The sequence below is a fragment of the Panthera leo genome, chromosome D2 (assembly GCF_018350215.1).
Source record: "Panthera leo isolate Ple1 chromosome D2, P.leo_Ple1_pat1.1, whole genome shotgun sequence".
NCBI classification, from domain to species: Eukaryota; Metazoa; Chordata; class Mammalia; order Carnivora; family Felidae; genus Panthera; species Panthera leo.
This window is the reverse complement of record NC_056689.1, coordinates 72019576-72031681: the sequence shown is the minus strand read 5'-3', so window position 1 is coordinate 72031681 and position 12106 is coordinate 72019576. Positions and strand designations below refer to the sequence as shown.

The following is a 12106-nucleotide window of genomic DNA, read 5'->3' as shown; positions in this document are numbered from 1 at the left end:
GAAAGCTAACTGTCAGCAGAAAGAATAAAAGTGCAGACATAGCAATATTCTTAATGAGGAATCAAATGTTAATAGATCCAGCATAATAAATGACTTTCTACTATGATTATTAAACCAATCACAGCCTATTATAAGTACAAAAGCATGGACAAAATTCTGAATGAAAGAGCTTATTTGACTAGTTACAAAAACATGTATGTAATTACAATACAGTAAAACCTACCTGGATTTCTTAGACAATGAGTCATTCTAGCTGACAGAGTTTTCCCAGAAAGCTGAACATTAACCCTATAAGGACCAAGAGTTTACTATTTTAGGGTATTTTTTTTGTAAGTGTGAAATTGCTTAAAATAAATATCCATTTCTCTGCTTTTCAACCAGACTAGAATAGACTAAACACAATTTAACATGGTCTTGATGTTCCATGATCACATTTGGAAAGCAGTTTTCACAATATGCTGAAGATATATGGAGTTGCAAATGTATGGATGAATATGTACATCATAGCTACAGCACTAGGGATTTCTTTTCCTCTTCTTTCTTCTCTTTTTTCCTAAAAACTTGCCAACACTAGCTTCCTTTTTGCTTATTTGCCTCTACAGAAGAAAATGACTCATTGTCGAAGAAATCCAGGTAGGTTTTACGGTATTGTAATTACATACATGCTTTCATAACAAGTCAATAAGCTCTTTCATTCAGAATTTTGTCCATGATTTTGTTACTTATAATAGGCTGTGACTGGTTTAATAATCATAGTAGAGAGTCATTTATTATGCTGGATCTACCCATCTGCCAGCAAGTAACACAACCATTTTTCTGTAAAACTCATGCATGAGGCAAACATTGAAGTGAACTTCTTCTCCATGAGTTTTCTCATCCTCACCAATATCTTTTACCCCGTTGCTATCCGTGTGCCATGACCAATCGGGCATTACTCAAAGCACTGACGAATTTCTACATCACCAATCCCACGGACCTCTTGACAGTTTGTAACAATCCTCCTCTGTCCCTTTTAAGTTTGTGGTCAGAGTAGCCTTTCTAATTTCATTAATTTTGAAAATAATGTTCAGGAGTAATCTTACTATAAAGTCTAGACCTATTCATTAGGCCCAGATGACTTAACCTCATGTAAAGTACACTTGGGTTCAAATCTTATGGGATCTTAGGCAAACGATTTACCTTTCCTATGCCTCAGGTTCTTTATACGGAGAATAGAGTTTATAACACTAATTCTGCAAGGTTACTCTGAGGATTATAAAGGACAATATATGAATAAGGCATTTAGCATAGTACCTAGAAAAAAACAGGCGTTTAAATTTTTATCTTAGGTCAAATGATTTGCAAACACAAGTTCTTTTTAAGTCAAATCCAACATAATATCAGCGATGTTATCTGTTCCACCTTAATACCTCCCTTCCCCTCGGTTTTAATGATTCATGGCAGTGTAGTAAGGGAGGTTAATGTGTCCAGATCTTTTCTTATCTTTCCCTGCTGGGCACTTTCATTCGCTCAGACTTAGTTCCAAAGTATGGAACCAGTGCCTGTACATTAAAGTTGGAATGAAGCTCCAAGTTTGCAGGGAAGATGGTAATTGATCAGCCCAAGTGGTAGAAAATTCAGGGGGGGGAAGCTATTAAAAAGATAAATATTACAGTGAAACCTTTTGGCTTATACAGCAAAGAAAAAACTACCTTACAGACAGATAAGTTCCTACATGTGCTTGTATTGTCTTTCTGTGGCCTGGGAAGCTTCTTTGTCCCCCAGCTCTCTCACCATTATTTGATAGATTAAAATTCCCTTAATTTTATAATCAAAAGGGCTCAGAGGGGGAAAAATGAAAGTGGAAAGTACTCAGAGGATGCTTTTGGCAGAACCATGGAATACTCAGTCATCCTGGTCATTCTCAGGGTCTCTGGAAACCATGGGACAGGCTGGCTGTCCCGCCTGTGACCTGAGATATGTAGACTCCTTATATGACCAAACTAGATATATTTGTATCACATTCCTTTTGGCCTCTCCTGTAAATGATCTGCTTGTGTGAACTCCACTACTTCATCAGAGCTTGCTTTAGAAAACGAAGTGTGTAGAAGTGAATCAAATATCTCTCCAATCTTTTTTTTCCCCAAAGCTCCTTTTTCAGTATGACTAAAAATTAATGGTCAGAGTCTGTGTAATGATCCTTCCTCTGGTTTTACTCATGCTGCTCCCTCTTGGTCCTACTAATTATCTGATTGATTAAACTTTTGAGGAGCCTTCTGTCACTGGGCGTAGCCCACTGCACACATCTGGCTCACTACGTTTTCTTTATAAAGGACAGCAGGTTAATTAAAAGATTCATAGGACAAATAAAAGTGCCAAGAGGGAAGGAAACCCAGTTTATTTCCTCACATGCCCTCTGTAGCAGGTGGAATGGTATTCCTCAAATGTTGACGCCCACCTAGAACCTCAGCATGTGACCATATCTGAGAATAGGGCCTTTGCAGATGTAATTAGTTAAGGGGAAGTCATACGGGATTAGGGTGGGCACAATGTCCTTACAGAAAGAGAAGAGACTATACAGAGGTGAAAACTCCACGTGGAGACCAGAAGCAGAGATTGGAGTGATACAGCTACAAGCCAGGAGATGCCAAGGTTGGTCGGTAGCCACCGGAAGCAAGAAAGAGTCTTGGAACAGCTTCTCCTTCTCACGGCCTCTTGAAGCAACCAACCCCTGCCCAAACCTTCACTTCAGACTTCTGGCCTCCAGACCGTGAGAGGATAAATGTCTGTCATTTTAAGCCACCAAGTTTGTGGTACTTTGTTATGGCGGCAGTAGGGAACCAACAGTCTCCCTGGTCACAATCTGACCTCTAACAGACGGTATGCCATCTTTTTCTGTTTTAGAAATGATCATGAAGTACAATACTGAAATTGTGACTAATACCAATCCCTCAGGGCACTTCTCCTATTTTGAGGTCATTCATGCTACTTTCGCTTGACAAATAAGCCACATATCACATAGCATGGCAAGCGTCATTGGGAAAATTCACTTAGTTATGGTAGTTTGTGATCATCATAAAATTGATGACATTCATAAAACTGGAAATACTCATAATATAACTGCTCCTTAGACTGTAGACATAGTGTATGTTGTATGTCAGGTTTCCTAGGAAACATATTCTGAGACCCTGAGATTTGTGTGCAGGAAGTATATTTGGAAGAACCTTTAGGAACATCCGTGTGGGGTGATGGAAGTAGAGATGTGCAGAGGGAGATGTTAATCTGTGCTGAGTGGGGTGGTCCTTTAGAGTTGTATCAGATTGAGGCAAGAGGCCAAGTCCTCAAACACCACTATGGATACAGGCTGTCCCCAGGAATGCGGCATAATGCTGGGTGAGGCAGCTCCTTTCTGCAGAGGGCCATTTCTGGAGAGGGACCCTCAGCTGTGAGCTGAGAGAGTAATGGGCTATGTCCTGAAGGGAGGGTCGGGGCAGTACATCTCAGCCTTGACATAGTATTCATTGTTCTAATAAAAAATGTCCTTGTTACCCAAGAAAGTGACTTTGGCCACATCCGCATATAATATGTTATGGTATAGGTAAGGTTATTAGATGTGCACACTTTTGTTTTTCATGGGGTTTTGCAAGCTGCTGTATTACTGTCATCACTAATCTTTCCATAAGAATTCTTGCTCTTCAGGCCCATGGCTTTCCTCTCTAATTTTTCCTATCTTGCCTAGCAACTCTGATGGTTATTTTTCCCTTCAGAAAAGGGCAAAAATTATTATCTCAGTGCTAACTCCATGGCTAGGTCAATAATCTAAAGAACTGAGTAAGCATTGCTCACCCTTCACACTTAGTTTTCAAATGACTCAATGTATCTTATTTTTTGTTAAGTCATGAAGCTTCCAGAGAAAGAGGTCATCCTTATTTTGCATGCAGGCACAGTGGAAGATGAGAAATTAATTAATATTACTGAGGTTTTATAAGGTGTCAAAACGAATGGCAGAGAAAATACCAATTTCTTCTGTTGGCCTGCTAAGTCACATGCTCTTTCAGTAAACTGCAAATTTATATGGCTTTTCTCTAATAATAATAATAACAATAAGGAGGAGGAGGAGGAGGAGGAGGAGGAGGAGGAGGAAGAGGAGGAGAATGACAACTATTATTCCTTGAGCCCTAATTATTTATTGAGACTCTCTTGGGCAGAGGGAGTAGGTGAACTAAAAAGCAGTTACTGGAGATTGTGCTAAATATATGCTCCAAATATTAGCAACGTTACAGATTTTTTGAACCCAGAAAATGATTAAGTCATATTTGGTTGTAAAATCTATTGCTACAAATAAACTAAACCCTTTGGGAGGAATATTTCCATCAATACTTCTATATAAAGGTTGCCTCTATCACAGTAAGTCAAGAAGATACATACCAGGGTAGAATTCCTAAGCTTGAGGATGGATGCCTGATAGAAGGAACTAGGGTGAGCTATGAGGTAACAAAACTGTAGTACTACAGTGCAGATATCCAATTAGAGAGAAAATTAAGATGATGCTTCCTAATACATATTCCAAACCTAACACCAACTACAGGACTGCTGGCAGTCTCATTCTGTTCAGAGCTAGTAGAAATTGATGATATTACATAAGTAGTTGACAGCTTCATTTCTTAGGGTAAAAAAATAAAGAAGCAGATACTCTGCTCTGGTTCTGACTAGTATAGAACTGAATAGTAATGCAACAAGAAATTTCAAGAGCATAACCATGCTCTGTTAGAATTTAAAATACTATACAAAATAATTCATTCATCCTAAGATCCTTTCTCTTAAAGTTCATTTATTTGTTTTGATAGAGACAGACAGAGAGAGACAGAGACAGAGTGAGAGTAAGTGAGTTCTGGAGCAGGGGAGGGGAAGAGAGAGGGGGAGAGAGAGAATCCCAAGCAGGCTCCACATTGTCAGCGCAGAGCCTGACACAGGGCTTGATCTCATGAACTGCGACATCATGACCTGTGCCGAAACCAAGAGTCAGATGCTTAACCAACTGAGCCAGCCAGAAGTCCCCATCTTACAGATACTTTTTAAGCACATACTTTGAATAGGACTGTTTAAGGCCCTAGGCATACAGCAGTGAAGAAGACAGATAGGATTTTTCCCTTCATGGAGTAAATGGATGATTAAAAAACAAATAAATAGGGGTGTCTGTAGATCATAGAGCCTGCTTAAGATTCTCTGTCTCTCCCTCTCCCCTGCTCTCTCTCTCTCTCTCTCCCTCTCTCTGTCTCTCTCTCTCTCTGTCTAAGGAAGGCCTCTTAGAGGAGGTGAAATGTAAGTGTGACCTGAATGAAGTTAGGGGTGAAGCTATGTGAAGAGCTAAAAGCCAAGGAGAAGTAGCATTAAAGGCAAAGGTCCCAGGGCAGAGGGGGAATGGTGCATTCAGGCACCAGCAAGAAGACCAGCAAACAGACATGGGCAATGAAGGATTTGTCAAAGGATTGTGGTCAAAATGTTAAAACACAGATTTTTGTGGTGGGTTTCCTCCACCCTCTTTTTGCTGCTCGGGTGCAGGACCAGAGTAGACAGAGAACTGGGCGAATTGTCCTTAACCAAGGCTAGAGGAAGGATGAGAGGGTGAGAGGAGATAGGAGCAAGGGAGAGGAGGCAAGGCTGCTCAGTGGATACGAGGAAATATAAGGTAGGGGAAGGAGAAAATTACAATGATGAGGGAGGGTTCACAACTAAAAACGAAGTAAGGTTTATGGACTGGAGGTCCCAGTGGAGATCAAAGACTCTTCAAAATAGAGGTTATAGTAGAGTAAGAGAGCTGGAACTACAGAGGGTAGGGGTCAGAGAACAGGACATAGGAAATCAAGTGTTTGTAGAGAAGCACATGCCCTGCTCTCAGGCCGGGTGGCATCAGGGCCATGAAAACACCAGCTGAGAGAACTGCAGGGGAAGTAGGTTCCTCAGGAAACAGCCAGGTTTCCAATAGAGCAAGAATGGAATTATTCCAATTGGTTGAAATATTCCAATTGGTTGAAAAGGCTGAAACTATTGGGGCTTACCTAATGACTCTGTGAGCTCCTGTACACAAAGTGGAGGACTTTGAGGGGCAAGGGAGAAGTGCACAATTAGGTCATAAAACGATAGGCACGGAGTGTTACAGACTCAGAGAAGTATACTCAGGAAAGTGAGTTTCTAAAAGTTCAGGAAAAATATCAGTGTACTCCCAGCACTGAAGATTCTAAAATAATATGGCTCAGGGGACAGGATGGTTTAAGATAAGTAATCTGAAATAATAAAAAAAGGATAAAGAAGAAATTTTGTGTAGTTTCTAACGGATGGCAATAAGCCAGTGTCAGACTCAACATGGCATCCAATGTTATCCAATGTCGTCCAGCGTAAGACTCAACAGGCCAATGGGGGAGAAAGTTCTTTGAGTAAGGCATGGAAGGACGGGATAGACAGCGGTCTCCTGAGATCCACTGATTTAACTCCAGATAGAAAAAAAGGTCACTTACAGGCATATCCATTATGGTGTGTAAGGGAAGTACTCCCACAGTTGGGGAGGGCACAGACACGAAAGATTGTTTTTGTTTGTTTGTTTGTTTGTTTGTTTGTTTGTTTGTTTTTAGAGAGAGAGAGAGAGCAGGGGCAAGGGAGAGGAGAGAGAGAGAATCTTACACGGGCTCCACACTCAGCACAAAGCCAGATGTGGGGTTCAGTCCCACAATACTGGAATCATGACCTGGGCTGATATCCAGAGTCGGACATGCAACCAACGGAGCCACCCAGGAGCCCCAAGATCATTTTCTAGGAAATATTTGCTTCCTTGCATTTCTTCACCAAGAATCATCCAGATAATAAATAGAAGTGGTAAAGGGTAGGTCACTGCAGCTAATGAGACAGAGTTTTCCCACTACAGCTTTAAATGACAACACATTATAGATAAGAATTCAGAGCAATTGGAACAGAGGAGTAAATGTTAGTAGGCACAGCCTCTGATTCAATGCTACCTAGATTCAATTCTTAACTCTACCCCTTAGTGTATAAACTTGGGTGCATTTCTTAACTCTCTGCTTAGTTTCCTCATCTGTAAAATGGCAATAATTATTGCCTATTTAACCTACTTCATCAGGTTAACATAAGCTGATACTTTTTTTTAACGGTTTTATTTATTTATCTTGAAAACAGGTGAGGAGCAGAGAGAGGGAGAGAGAGAATCCCAAGCAGGCCCCAAGCAGGGGACAGAGTCCGAAATGGGGCTCAATCTCATGAACTGTGAGATCACGACCTGAGTTGAAATCAAGAGTCTTATGCTTAACTGACTGAGCCACCCAGGTGCCCCAAAAAGCTGATACTTTTAAAGCATTTAGGACACTACTTGCCACAGGGCAAGTGTTCAGTAAATGCTAGTATCATTTTTTTGTTTTGTTACTTTTCAGTGGTCTAACTTAACCATACATTTTTACTATAAAAATAACTAATTCTTATAATTCAGCCTAAATTACCCAATTTATTTTATTTTATTTTATTTTTTTGAAGTTCATGTATTTATTTTTGAGAGAGAGAGAGAGAGCGAGCAGGGAAGGGGCAGAGAGAGAGGGAAAGAGAGAGAATCCCAAGCAGGCTTTGTACTATTACCATGGAGCCCAACATAGGGCTCGAACTCATGAACTGTGTGATCATGACCTGAGCCAAAACTAACAGTTGGACGCCCAACCAACTGAGCTACCCAAGTGCTCCGAAATCTTCTAATTTATGGTGGAACATTCCAGTGTTATAAGTGGCTCTGTTGTGACACAGACTTTGAGGACCTTCCTGCAGGTACGCTGTACTATGAAAAGCCAAACTGAGTTTGAATTCTTACAGACCATGTGACTTTAGGCCCAAGTGTCTTCAGCTGTAAAAAGGGAGTAATAATAGTGCCAATAACTCACAGGGTTTTTGCACTGAGTAAACGAGATAGCTTATCTTTAAGTACTCGGTATATTGTGTGGCATTAACGTAAGCATTCAATAAATGGAAGCTATATTATTATTGAGCCCTTTTTTTTCTTCTTAATTAGAGGTACCTTTAACTTTCCTGCTTACTATATTCAAATACCATAAATACCTAGTTTGCTATTTCTATTCCCTTTTTTTTTCTCCTTTCCTACATGCCCTGAATTTTTTTTAACGCACTAAAATAAAATACTGCATCATGAAAATACCTGTGATGGTCATTTTCGATTTAGAATGGTAATTTCTTTCTCAACCATAGATCTTTGTCTGTTGGGACTATAATTCATGTTGCTGTCAGAGCTGGGGCAGGGGCAGCCAGGGGTCAGTCAGAGACAAAATTCAGATGGCATGCATTTGAAGAAGCAAGGACAGCATAAGTAAAGAGTTAGAGGATGGATAGTTGGCTAGGGGTTTGGAAGTGATATACATGATGATGGCAGCCATTTTTGAGTGCTCACAGCTTCTCTTGCCCATGCAATGTAAGTGGAAGTGTTGGGACTTGAACCCAGGTCTGTCATGATTCTGTTGCCTGGCTCTTTCCCCCTTCTCCATCTCATCTAGAAGTTTAAAGTCCAAGGCTGAGATCCCAGAGATTCTATGACATTTGAAGAAATGGGACAAGAATAAAAAGAATGTCAAGTTATGAAGAATGTAGAAAGAACCTTCAACTTCTATCCCTCCGTCGGCACTGTCCTCTGGTTCCTGGTGACAGGAGCCAATCTTCCCAACTGTGTTGGTGGAGGCAAGAAGCCACTGGCAGCCCCTCACCAAGATGAGGCTCATCCGGCAGAAGCCATCAGCACCAACTAATTGTGAGAAAATCCTATATGCTTCTCTATTTTACAATGGCTCACAGACAGCTCTCTGAGTACAGTTTTATTTTCAAAAGGACCATGCCCCCTTTCCACAGAACGTAAACACTTTTAAAAACAGAAATATAAACTAATTTCTCCAATTCTAGCAAACACAGCCCTCACATTTTCCATGACGTTAGCCTTTTCTCCCTTTATTTGACTCATAAAAGGGAAGTTAGGACCTATTAATCTCTGTAAATAGCTCTATATTTTCTGAGATCACCTCAGAAAAAGACTATTTGAATAAGATGAAATTACCGTTTGTCAGAGAATTTAATCATATTATTTTCTTGGTGTTCCTTGTGAAGTTGCTTAATGCTTTTGGTTAATAGCAGGTGGTTATAGTGATTTCAAAGTGTCTCTTTCCATAACAATCTCTACTCACCCCTTTTTAAGCATCTAATAGTTGACGAAACTCTTTAAAATCTCACTTGACTCTTATAGCTACTCTGTGGGGTGGCTAGAGGAGAATTTACTATCCAAAGGGGCTTTGAGAGATGAGACACATTATGTGGGAGGGTGCAAGCAGTGGACGTATAAGTAACGTCTCCTGGACTCTTCCTAGTACAGATTCACACCTTCCAAACTAATCTGCTTTCCACACCCTGCTCTACCCCAACCCAACGTCCTTTCTATTGGAGGAATTTTCTTACGATATCATGTGATCTCTGTGATGCGTCGGCCCATCCATTTGTACTCATCTATGAGATACCTGTTCCTATTTACTAAACAATAGTGACAAATAAAATCTGTTGAAAAAACTGTAGATCTCACGTTCTCTCTCCTCTAACAATTCTGTACCCTATTGTAAATATGAAAGATGTAATTTTGAGAGGTCAAAGGGAGACACACATAAAGGAAGGAGGGCAAGGAGCCCTAGGAAGGGAGAGGACCACAAACTGGCATCCTTTGTCGTCCTACTTTCTCTCCAGTTGCAAGCAGTTAGTAATGGCACTTACGGAAGCCTCCTAGGGGCTATCCAACCACAGTAAGAAAAGGGAAACAAACAAGCAAACATCAACAAGGAAGCCAATCCGGGTATGTTTCTTAGCGAAAAAAGGGAAAGGTGAGGGTATTTATTTTAAGAAAATGGCTTTTCTTGATATTTTTCACAAAATATGCATGTGGAAAATCTGTGCGGGGATAAGGGAAGGGAGGGAGCAGCAGACAGATAGAGTATGTGGCCAAGTATGAACTCACAGCCATGGAATAAGAAGGCAAGTACTGAACTGTGTTTTACAGTTTCCCATCTGCATATTTTCATATGAATTAGAGAAAAGTCACTCAGGCAGTGAGGACTGATGGACAGAAATTACCTGACATCTTAAGAGCTGTCAAGAAGCCATTTTAGAAATTGTTTTCCATGAAAATGCCCAGGAAGCTCTGGTGGAGGAAAAGTTCAATTCTGGAAGCTTCTCCAGTGTGTTTCCAAGAGCTTCTGGTTCCATCTGAAACCATCACTGTAAAACAGTCCCACCTCGGTAACTTTTATTTGAAAAGCAATAGATTGCCAGATACTGCAATATTTCCTGGGTCTGCACCTATCTTACTTGGGAGTTTAGGAATTTGTGAGGACAAACCTGATTTGAACTCTCATCATCACAACTCATTCCACTCAAGCAGATGGTCAGACTAAAATTTCTAACGCTTATTGCTGCAAAGTCTTGGTAACAAGACAGTCATTCAATAAATGTTTATTGAGCATAGCCTATGTGCAAGATACTGTAGCCACGCCAGATTTCTTATTACTCAGTGTGCTGTGCCATATAATGAGAAGGTTGGTCTTGCTGAATTCCTAATGAAGAGATGCCTCAGATCTTACATCAACCACTTCCAACAACATAAGGAGCAAACAAGAATTTATTCTGGTTGTAGCTCTTATCTCTACACATTCTTAGGCCGTTTGGCCAGATGGATTTGTTTTTGCTAAAAAACCTTTTGCTTGGTCATCTGTATATCCACGTTTCAGATATGTATTGAGAGGGGACAATCCACTGGGCACGACACATGTCCAGCTAGAGCTGCAGGCCTCTGTCAGAATTAGGGAAGGAGAATTCCTCAGTAACGATGGATTATCTTGTTGCAGGCGTACTCATGAAGTTATAGTAGCTAACATTTACCGCACTTGCTATAAAATAGGGTCAGCCCTTATATTAAGTGTTTTACCCAATGCAGACCAAGATGAATTCCTATCATGTAACTAAAATTATGGAGCATTCATCCATAATGCTGGAAAGTTCAGAAGAAGTGGAGCTGGGGTGGCATCACTGTATGTGGGGAAATGCCTAAGGAACTATTCCCAGGGTAATCTGACAAGAGGCTGAACTATTAAGAGTATGTCTTCTAGGGCCATCTAGTGTTGAGTGTTTTTCTGCTTTAGCTCTTAGTCCCCAAAACCAGGAAGGAAAAGAAAATATCCCCTGGTTCTGCAGGCCTGACGGGAAATGTCTTGGTGCCATAAGATATGGGGTCTTGGGACAGGTATCCTATTTTAGCTTGAAAGAATATGCTAGCTCAGGAAGGTGGGCATAATATACACCAGGGAGCACGGTGCTGCTCTGTTCTCATTGCAAGCAGCTGTACTTTCTAAATTGATTTTTTTTTTTAATTTTTAAAAAGGAAACTCACTGAAATCTCCTGAAGAAGAGACTGCTAATGTGGAAATCAACATAAACTTGATCATATGACATATATAAACCTTCCTAAAACTCCTCTCTATCCACTTGTGTGTGTCTCTTTCTGCTGGTTCCTATTAAATCCCCACCCGGGGTGGCGGGGGGGGGGGGCGGGGGACTGATCTCCTCCTGACCCCTCTGATGCCCTCAACTCAGGTCTACCAAAATTTTTCCTTTCTTTCCCCTAGAGGAGGGAAAACATGTAGGGATAAAGTACCATCTTGCTGTAGGTCTGGTCATTCCTTGCATTTTTTCCCCTCAAATTCTGTGTGGCACATCACTCTCGTGCTCAAAATACTTTATAAATTGTCACCTTTTGCTTCTGGTCCTCACGTGGTATTTACGGACGAAAATTCTACAGATAGGAAGCCTGAAGAAAGGATGATTGTAAAATAATGCCATGTGCAGAAGTCAGGACTCCAGTTTAAATCCAAGGTCTTCTCCCCGAAACATGCGGTCAACATGTATCGATCTTGTGGTTTCTAATTACATTAGGAATTTGGAGAGGGCCAGTAATGTGACATCACATTTTTTAAAACAAGAATTTAGGAACGCCCTTTTAAATTCATTTGAAATCTCTCCGACGTCTCCAATAGAGACT

At 40.7% G+C, this 12106-nt stretch overlaps 1 protein-coding gene across 4 annotated transcripts in view; it reads right to left on the bottom strand.

The window, feature by feature from the left end:
* The window catches only part of ATRNL1 (attractin like 1), a 777769-nt gene that overhangs the window by 123569 nt on the left and 642094 nt on the right, over nucleotides 1–12106 (bottom strand). The window lies entirely within an intron of this gene.